This window comes from Halichoerus grypus, chromosome 2, assembly GCF_964656455.1.
Source record: "Halichoerus grypus chromosome 2, mHalGry1.hap1.1, whole genome shotgun sequence".
In the NCBI taxonomy this organism is placed as follows: domain Eukaryota; kingdom Metazoa; phylum Chordata; class Mammalia; order Carnivora; family Phocidae; genus Halichoerus; species Halichoerus grypus.
In genome coordinates, this window is record NC_135713.1 from 206998957 (window position 1) to 207008497 (window position 9541).

At 63.0% G+C, this 9541-nt stretch overlaps 1 long non-coding RNA gene across 2 annotated transcripts; it reads left to right on the forward strand.

The window, feature by feature from the left end:
- Window positions 1-2216: 2216 nt before the first annotated feature.
- Window positions 2217-7580, forward strand: LOC118519780 (uncharacterized). 2 transcript variants are annotated; one of them, XR_013445447.1, is made up of 5 exons: window positions 2217-2287; window positions 3438-3514; window positions 3985-4200; window positions 6395-6478; window positions 6735-7580. It is a non-coding gene; the product is annotated as an uncharacterized LOC118519780 (long non-coding RNA). The 2 variants fall into 2 exon arrangements; XR_013445446.1 differs by having other exon boundaries at window positions 6395-7580.
- The last annotated feature ends 1961 nt before the right edge of the window (window positions 7581-9541 follow it).

Genomic DNA, 9541 nt, shown 5'->3' on the forward strand with positions numbered 1-9541 from the left:
CACTCTCCCCTGCAGCCGCGCACCCTCCTGTCAGGCGGACCCTGATGACCCCCAGGCTGCGGTGTGAGGGCTTCTAACAGGCCCGGCACCGGTGACAGGCTTTATGTGGCACCCACGCTTCTCCGAGAATTCCTGCAGCGACGCTGGAGGTGGGGGCTGTGAGTGTCTGCGAGTTACAGCTGGGCCGAGGGAGACTCAGAGAAGCTCAATGACTTGGCCAAGGTCACCCAGCGAGGGGGAGGCCTGGATGGGAACAAAGGGACCCACAGTGCTCAGAGTCCAGAGAGCAGCGAGAATGTTCTCAAGCAGAAAGCTTCTCAGCTCCCCCGTGCACCCCTCGGTGACCTGCAGAGCCGGCCTCTGTGCTCGGGGACCTCATCTTATCGGCCCCATCGGCACTTGTCACAGCCTCTTTTATGGTCTGTGTACCCTGACATGCGTCCGTGTTAGTGATGTTCCTTCATTCCGACAATATTTGCTGACCGTCAGGGAGGGGCCCTTGTTTATTAATTTACTATCCAGCAAACATTATGACGCTGCTGCAGGCCAGGGACAGCCCTCGGTGTGGGGGCCAGGGGCCATGCGCCTGTGCGACCGGTCCCCACGGAGGGCTGGGCTGTGATGGGCGTGGGGCAGACCAGCCGGCTCTGGGAAGCAGAACCGGACGGGGGCCTGGTGGCCGCACTCAGGCTCTGAGGGACCCCGTGATGTGCCCATTGGCCCCACAGCAGAAGGTTGTAGGGATTCGGGATTCAAATGCAAGCCTCTCCTCGGCCCCAGCTTTGGGGGCGTCCTGGAGCCAGAGTTCCCATTAGGGGGGTCCCGTGCTGCTTAAACATGAGGCGGCACTGGGAGCCCCGTGGGAGACGGCCTCGAGGCCGTTGCCCCCCTCTCCCCTCGCCCTGGTTCCCAGTCTCTCTCTGCACTGCTCTCCATATGGACCTGGCTGGAGCTGCAGGGGGGTGTGGGGGGTCACCGTGGGTGAGAGGAAGGGGCCGCTCCCATGGCAGGCATGCAGTGACAGCCGGGCTGGGCCTTCAGGCCTGGCTGCGTTCTGCAGAGCGCAGGTGAGGGCCGCCCGGTCCAGCACTAGGCCTGCGTGTGCTCAGATCCGGGAGAGGGCATCCGAGGCTCCAGGGGAGGCGGAAAGGGTGGGGCGGGCAGGGCAGGTCTGACAGGTCCGGCCTGGGGGCCGCGGAGGACGCTGGCTCTTCTGTTCTGAGGTGTGTGACGTTCGTGGCCGCACCAACTCAGCACTTGAGAAAATCAGCAAGTCTGCGTATCTGCCAAGCTCTAAGCTTGCAGATGCAGGAACCTTCTCCTTCTGTGGTTTCCTGACTATAAAAGCAAGGCGGGGGAGGTGAGGGAAGAGCCCTAGGGTGCCCGATGCTCCTGCCAGGCTCCTCCACCAGGGTCCCAGTGCCTCCCCAGGGAGGAGGGTGGGTACCTCCCTGTGCCCCCTAGAACACCCAGGGTCTGGGTGCTGGAAACCCTTCCTCAGGCACCTCTACAGGCTTGGAGGTCAGCCTGAGGGTGGGGTGGGAGACAAGGAAGGGGCGGGGGGTCGCTCCGGGCTTCAACAGGGAGCAGTCCCTTAGAGGAGAGGGCTGGGTGTCTACTCGAGACTCCAGGGGACCTTCAGACAGACAGGTCCCAGCCCGTTTCCCTGAACATCCGGGAGGGGTCCAGGCAACCCCATCTCAGGTGTAGAAGGCAGGGATTTGACAAGTCTCTATGTTACGCTGTGCTCACCATGAGGGTCACCATCTGTCACCCTACAATGCTACTGCAATGCCATTGGCCATATTCCCTACGCTGTATTTGCAGGCACTCCCAGTTTAAAAGGTCTCCAGGGCCAGGACCCCGCAGAGCCCCCGACGCCCCTTCTGTGTTCCTGCCCAGAGCAGGAGTCCTATACCTGGGATGCGGGCCCCCTTAAGGCAGGGGTGCAGGCCTGGGTTCGGATTCTGATGGTGGGGAGAGGCACTCCTGCGCCTGGCTGGGCCCTCGCTCCCTGCTGCCCGCCCCCCCCAGCTCACGTGCTCCCTGGGGGCCCCTCCTGCCACCAGCAGAGCTTGTCAACTTCCTGTGTATTTGCTGGGTGAGTTTTTGTGACGAGCATCTGTCAGGCAGCCTGGGTCTCCCCCTTCCTGGCCCCACCGGGTCCTGAGAGGACAGGGGCGGGGGTGGGGCGCTGGGGAGAGGCTTGTGGGGGAGGGGCGGAGTGCCGCCAGCAGCCTGTCCCGTGGGCTCCCAATCTGTCTGTGACACTTCCCAGGGAATGCGGGTGAGCAGCTCCCCTTCTCCTCCTTTCTCCTCTGAAAGCACATCCTTTCCCTGGCCTGGGAGTTTGCTGAACAACAGGCTGCTGCTAGTCCCCCGCGCAGAGCTGAGGACCCGACCCTGGGGAGGCCTGCGACGGAGCCCGGGCTCTCACTCCGCACCCCCGCGGCACCCCCTCCCGTGGCACTCCCCCCGCGGCACACTCCCCCCTGCGGCACCCACAACCCTCCGCGGCACCCCCCCGCGGCACCCCCCACGGCACCCCCCGCGGCACCCCCCCGCGGCACCCCCCGCGGCACCCCCCCCGCGGCACCCCCCCGCGGCACCCCCCCCCCCGCCCCTCAGCAGGTGTGAAGCATCGCCTCTGTTCCTTCAGAATGGACTCCTCACAGCCGGGCCCTGCCCCACTTCTGCCCCCTGGGACCACTGGTTTCCAGGGGGCCCATCCTCTTTCCCTTTTTCTCAGGGCCACTCTCCCTGCCCCAAGGGGGACTCTGAAGCTAATGGCCCCCCTTCCATCAGAGCTGCCCTTGGCGCCAGGCCCCTGCCTCCTCCCCGCACCCCAGGACCCAGCCCCGTGGTGCATCCCACTCAGCTGGGTCCCTGTGCACGGGGCTTGGAGCCCGTGCGGTCTCTCAGCAGCCGGCCGGCGAGCAGGCTGGGAGCTGGCCCTCCACAGTCTGGGTGGTCTGAGGGGGGCTCGCTGGCTTCCCCCTGCTGGGGGCTGCAGTCCTAGTGGAGGAGGAGAGGCAGGTGAGCCCCTCTGGGGGCCGGGGGCTTCTGTCCTCTGGCTGGGGATCATACTTCTGTGTGTGTGATAGAAGTGTCCTGCACTGTCACAAGGGCCTAGAGACGGGGAGGCCTCCCGCCTGAGGTCACACGGCAAGTTCAGTGCCCACGGCCTGCCCCTCACTGCCTGGGAGGGCATGAGGGAGATTCCACGGAGGGAATGGGTGGCTCAGGTCAGGTCTCAGTAAACAGAGACTCAAGGTGCTGTCTGGACAGTGGTCAGTGTGTCCCCTCCCCGAGGAAGGACAGTCCAACGCCCTTGGCCAGACACTGTCCAAGCATGGGGAAAGAAGAATCAGAAAGACCTGGGCACTTGCTGGGTGACCTCAGGCCAATGACTTAACGTCTCTGTTTCCCCCTCTAAGAACTAGGTCAAACCAGCACCGCCCCCATCTGGCTGCTGTGAGAATTGAGGGCCATGCTAGATGGAAAGGCCCTGCAGGTAGGTGACCCGAATGCTGGGCCTCTGGGATTCACGAGCCCACCCCCCTGCCTGCCTCGCCCACGCTGGGTTCTCTGTGTCTGGGCCAAGTAGCTTTGCTGGCAGGTGGCGAGTTCTCCATTCCAGGGGGCATTCCAGGCAACAGGACGTGGCCGGGAGGGTGGAACCCAGCCTGGAGTTGCCGGCCTCCCCAGGGAAGGCTCCTCACTGCCAGGTGGACAGGTCAGCAGCGCCCCACCCCTGCCAGGCGCTTCTCTTGCAGAGAGTCGCAGGGGCAACAGGGACTGGACAGGGAGGCCCATTTACTCCAAGCACAGAAGAAAGCTGCTGCTGGTCAGGTCCAGAAGCCCAGGTGCCCGCCTGTTCAGGGCCAGGGCCAGGGGCCTGAGGGAGGGTGGGCGGGCTGCTGGATGGAGGAGCCCAGGGGGGACCGCGGCCGCACTCAGAGCACGCCTCGTCCTCGTCCACAGCTGCCCTGAGGCCGGCTCCTCCCGCTCCAGCTGGACCAAGCCAAGTCGACCAAGGGCCAAAGAGCACCAGTGACTCACATGAGGGGCCCCCCCAAAATCTTGATTTCAAGAGAAAAGGGGCCCGGGAGCCATGAGTCCCCATGACAAGAGGTATTGGCCAGGCTCCGGGGCCATGGCTGGGGCCCAACTCTGGACTCGGAGGAGGATTTACCCAAGGTGAGCATGGGCAGCTCTCACGGTGGGGCCTGACCCTGCAGGGGGAGGTCAGGGCTGTGGGCCTTACTGACAGGCCGCACCCCGGTGCTCAGGGAAGTCCAGGTCCCCGGGGTCTCTTCCAAGGCCTCTGGAGGAGGGTGAGGGGCATGGTGCACGTTAGGGTTTGCACGGAGACTGTCAGCTGCGTACAGATGGACACCAAGGGGAAGGCTGAGTGGGCAGAGGAGCGAGGGGCCAGGTCTCTGGGGCGCGGGGCGAGGTGCCCTAGCCTCAGGCTGGCTCCCAGGGGCGGGCCCGGGAGGGATGCGGGGGCTGAGCCGGGGGCCGGGGTGCTCGGAGGGCACTGGGGCCAGGCGCCCACCCTGCCAGAGGCTTGGTCTGTCCCGCCCTCCTGCCCTCGGCGGGCGTGCGGGGGGCAGGTCAGCGCGCAGAACTGTCCCGCAGGTGTGGCCGTGCACCTTCCTCTCCAGAGCCTCCGGGGGGCTCAGTGTGTTTTCTTCTTCCGGCCCTCGGGTTTCGCTGGGGCTGACTCTGGCAAGGCTGCCAGCTTGCACGGTGTCCTTTTAATTAGATTCTCCCAAATTCCCTCTGTCACTGGGTTATTAATATTTATCTGGAGCACACCTGATATGATTAGATCAGTGGGCCCGGGGGTGGGAGAGGTGGGTGTGTCGGGGGCCGCCCCTCCTTTCCCTTCCCCTCCCCCTCTTCCTGGAGCCCTCCCACCCCTCACGTCCCCTCCGTTCCCTGAGTGCCCTCCCCCCAGGAGCCCCCCAGCTCCTGTCTTGTGTGCCCCCTCCCTCGGTGCCCCTCCCTGCCCCACACGGGGGCTCTGAGTGTACACCCGGCTGGTGGAGGCGGGGATCCCCACGCAGAGAAAAGGCCCGCTGGGTGTGAAATCAAAAGACACAGCAACAAAGCCCCTTCTGCAGAAAATGGGATGGATCCGAGTGGTGCGGGCGCTCCTCCTAGGGAAATGGGAATCAGTGCAGAGGATTATTTTTGAGGTCGAGTGGCCCCACTGTGCCCACACGTGCCTCCTTGTGCCCTGGGGCCCAGTGGGGCTGGCAGCGTGGGGACCCTAGCTCCCGAGGGCTGGAGTGGGTGGGGGGCTCTGGGAGGCCAGTGGGCCGAGGCAGGGACGTGTGTCCGCCCGCCTGCCTCCGTCCCGGGGTGGGGGGTGGGGGCGGCGCTTGGCAATACCCGGTGAGAGAGGCCCAGGCTTTGCAGGGACGTGACCGTGCGGCTGGATCCCACGGCCAGGTCTGCACCTGGCTTCATCAGGACAGCGGAGGAGCTGGGGATGCAGGGGCAGCCTGCCGGCTGCCTCCCTCAGAGCTACCTGGTGTCTAGGGCTTTGGGACTTGCTTTCTAGAAAGGAAAACACCCCTTGGGGAGGGGGGCTCCAGTCCTGTCTGGTCCTCTGAGATCTCCTAGGTACCCATCCACGGATGGGTGTATGGAAGTCACAGGGGTCTGTGGGACTTTCTGGAGCGGTGTCCCTTCTAATCATTAACCAGATTGTGGGGGGCCAGGAGCCCACTCTACAAGCTGACCTTGGCGTTCCGGCCGGGTCTGTGCAGGGAACCAAGAACTGCATTCCAGACTGCAAGCCTCCCACCCTTTTGGGGACCCTGGGAACTCTCTGGAGCTGCCCTGGAGGCTGCAGTCTGGCCCAGAGGGTGGAGGGCAGTGGTCCTATAGGTAAGACTCTTTTACCTGCAGAATCCTTCACCGAGGGGAGATGAGGAGGGCTGGGGAAGCTGCAGGCTAGAAGTGAGGGGGACCCAGTCCCAGCCTTGCTGAGCCGTCCCACCCGCAGTCACCTGAAGACGACCCCGTGGGGGCAGCACCTCTTTCCACCTGCACTAACTTGAGTCCAGCTCTTGGGCCTCACTCACCCTGAAAGACCCCATCCCCATCAATAGCAGTGAGCTGTGCATCCCAGGCAGAATGTAGATGAGCTAGTTTCTCTATCTCAACCCCTTGCAAAGCAAAGAGTCCACCTCCCCTGGAAATACCCTCACTCCGGACACCCCCCACCCCCTCCTCGCCACTCTGCTTCAGGCTGGCCGGCTCTGTGACCTAAAAGTTCACTCCTATATACCTGCCTGGCTCAGGTGGCCATGTAGCCCAGTTGTGCAGTAAGACCAAGAACTGGGGGAAATTCCCATCTAAATTAATCATTTCACAGAACCTGGGGATTTATCAGCACATCGAGAAGACGCAAGCGCTCTGGAAGAACATGCTTGGAAATAGGACTGACCCTGCTATTTGGGTAGGTGGCTGGAATTCTCCCAGAGGGCACCTGCCCAGAGGGTCTGGGGGTCACCGGCACTTTCTTTCTCAAGTTTTCCTGTAAGGACAGAGGTGGGCAGAATAGAGGGTGGGGCCAGATACCTGGAAACTGCCCCCTGTGGGGGGAATGCCATCAAGGGTCACCCTGTCTGCCACCCACCCCACACTCTTTGCTCCTGGTTGGTTTTTGGACTCAGCTAGTTGTTTGTCGAGGATACTTGGGTTTCCTTTTGCAGGACACTGGGACCATGTATCCGAAAGCTGGCTTCCAGCTGAGCTAACACAAAAAGCCAGAGCGCTCCAGCCTGTCCCCCCAACCCCATCCTGCACTTGTGCGCCTTGTTGGGTGGGGACCGCAGTGGGGGACAGGCTTCCCCCACCAACACTGAACTGCACACCAGGAGTCCACACAGTTCCTGAAGGCAGAGTGGAGGGGCACCGAGGGGTCAGCCACTCGGGAGTAACCCTCTCAGAATCTTCCGCCTGACTTCCCAAAGCTGGTGTCCGGATTCTGACCACAGGTGTCCAGTGAGCCCAATCCAAAGCTCTGACCTCCCACCCCGGAAGGACTCCCTGGCCCTCGCCCATCGCCGTATTCTACTGTTAGATTTTAAAACTACCGGACCATTGAGCTCACTCATCACGAACTTGTGGTCACAAGGACCCTCGGTATCTTTTTCTATTGTGCGTAGTCATGGCCAGGAATCAATGAACTTGATCAGTAGACCTCGCATCTGGTCCTTGGGAAGGCTTCCCATTTTGTTGCACGGCACGTGTCTCTCCTGGCTTGAGGGGCTCCTGAACCCGAGGGGCTGCCGTCCCCGGTCCGCGGCACTGGACCCCTGCTGCAGCATCCTGATTTCAGCGCCCAAACATCGACTTAGAAAATCACTAAGGCATTCTCTCCAACGACTCAAAATAAAAAGCGCCCTATTTTGTTCAGCGTCAAATTGCTGATAGGAGAGCTGGGGTGGCTTCTGACCTGTCAAGCAGATGTATTATCATAGACAGAGACCGAGTGGCCTATTTTCAAGCCACTTTGTCTAAATTACAGTCCACGCCCCGGGAGCCCAGAGATCTGAGCTCTCTCCTGTGACGCGGGGGGAAGCAGGTGGGGGAAGGGGGCTTCTGGGGTGTCCCAGTGCCAAACCCCGTGGGGCCCACGAGCCCACCAGCAGGTGTCTTCCCGTCTGCAGAGGGCATGAAAGTGACCGGGCAGGCCTGCTCCCCCTGCAGCCCCAGATGGACACGTGCCCACAGGCAAGGCTCACACAGGCCCTTCAATCGCGAGGTCGCTTCTGCGGTCGATGATGCGTAGGGACAACTGTCCTCTGTTCTCACTGCACTTTCCTTGCAAGCCTGGTGCCCTGTCATCTTCAGGAGGTTTTTTTCTCAGTGGTGGGAAGGGCCTGCAGCCAGCCTGGGGGGCGGGGGTCCGTCCTGAGGGCCGGTGCTCCCAGAGGCGAGGGAGGCAGCTTGAACCCGGGAGTGAAGGGGGCTGGCGGCGGGTCTCCCGCTCCGTGTGTGGAGGGGCCGCTGGTCTGGAGGCTTCCTCTCCCCGGGACAGGATGACCGCACTGGTGCCTCAGCCAGAGAACAGAGCCAGACCCCACGGGCTTCCTCGGGCTTGGACTCAGGGCGGCTCCGTGGCCACAAAGGGCCAGGAGCAGAAAGCGCCCCGCGTATTTGGCGCGAGCCCCCTCCCATCCCTGCTCGCTGCATGTCCTTAGGTGGGTGGGTGGGGAAGGACAGACACCAGGAATGACAGACTGAACTGGTCACCGGGGCTCCTGATGTGACATGTCTGGCTCACCTGGGGCTCTGAGGTAAGAGTCCCACCTGTGGAGAAGCGTGGGCGGAGGCCGCTCACACACCGGGTGCCTCTGGTTTGCCCCGTGGGCCCCGAAGGTGTGGGCCTCTGGCCGGCCTGTCCTTGCTCGCTGGAGGGTTTGCAGGACACATGTATGCCTGTCCCAGAAACCCCAGCCCCCTGCTGTCCTCGCTCAGGCCCTGGGGCAGGGCCACAGTGCAATGGCACCAGGCCTCCCTACAGGACGGCCACTCGCCTTGAGGTGAATGAGACCCCCAGGAACATGCCCTCTGTCGCTAGCAGGGGTAGAAACGTCATGCGGTGTGGATGGCTGTCTATACCTCAGTGGAAGCCAGTCCCAGGCCAGGTCCTCGGGACCGCAGGAAAGCAGAGGGCTGGGCCTTTCCGGGGCTGGCCCTGAAGAGCCTGGCTCACTGGGCAGCATGTCCCCTTGGCTGTCCCTGTGGCCGTGACTACTGGGTTGTTATTTAGGGGAGGACAGAGCGGAGCAAAGACAAACATCCTGCTGGTACATCCTGGTTTGACCAGACCCAGGGAGCCAGCCGCCCTACAGCTTTGAAAAGCCCTTCTGGGTGGGGCTGGGGACAGTCCTCGGCCCCATGGTGGGGGTCCCCTCTGTGGGGCTGAGTTGTGGGGTCTGCACCATCCCTTCCGGAAGATGAGCTGCTCTGGCCCCTGGGTTCCAGGCCCCATCTCTGCCTGCTTCAGATTCCAGGTTAAGGCAGGGGATGGCTTTCCAGCATGACGGGGAAACAGCACATCCAGCCCCCAAAAAGGACCAAGGTTTCTCTACGTGGCGCCACCAGCCATGCAGGGTTGATGCATCGCCTGTCCTGCTGCCCCGCCCAGTGGCACCTGCCCAGCCAGCCTCAGGCAGGGGCACCCCTGGCATGCAGATGGGCTGACGAGGCTCTCCGACATCTCGGCCAAGGCCAGGTAGGTGGAGGGGGAGGCGGGCCCTGCAGACATGAGACACCCAGCGGTTTAGACACCCAGGAGAGCTTTGCACTTGCCCTCCGCCCCTTGCAGACAAAGAATGGAAAGGTACACACAGAACAGTGGAAAACCAGCTTGAAATCCAAAGGTGCTGCCATGAGGGCTGGGAGCCCAGTACCCCACCACCGTGCTCCAGGAGAACCGAGAGCAACCCTCAGCCTCCCCTTGCCCACCCTCCCCCAGTGCCCGGGCCTGGCCCCGCAGCAAGGCTCGGAG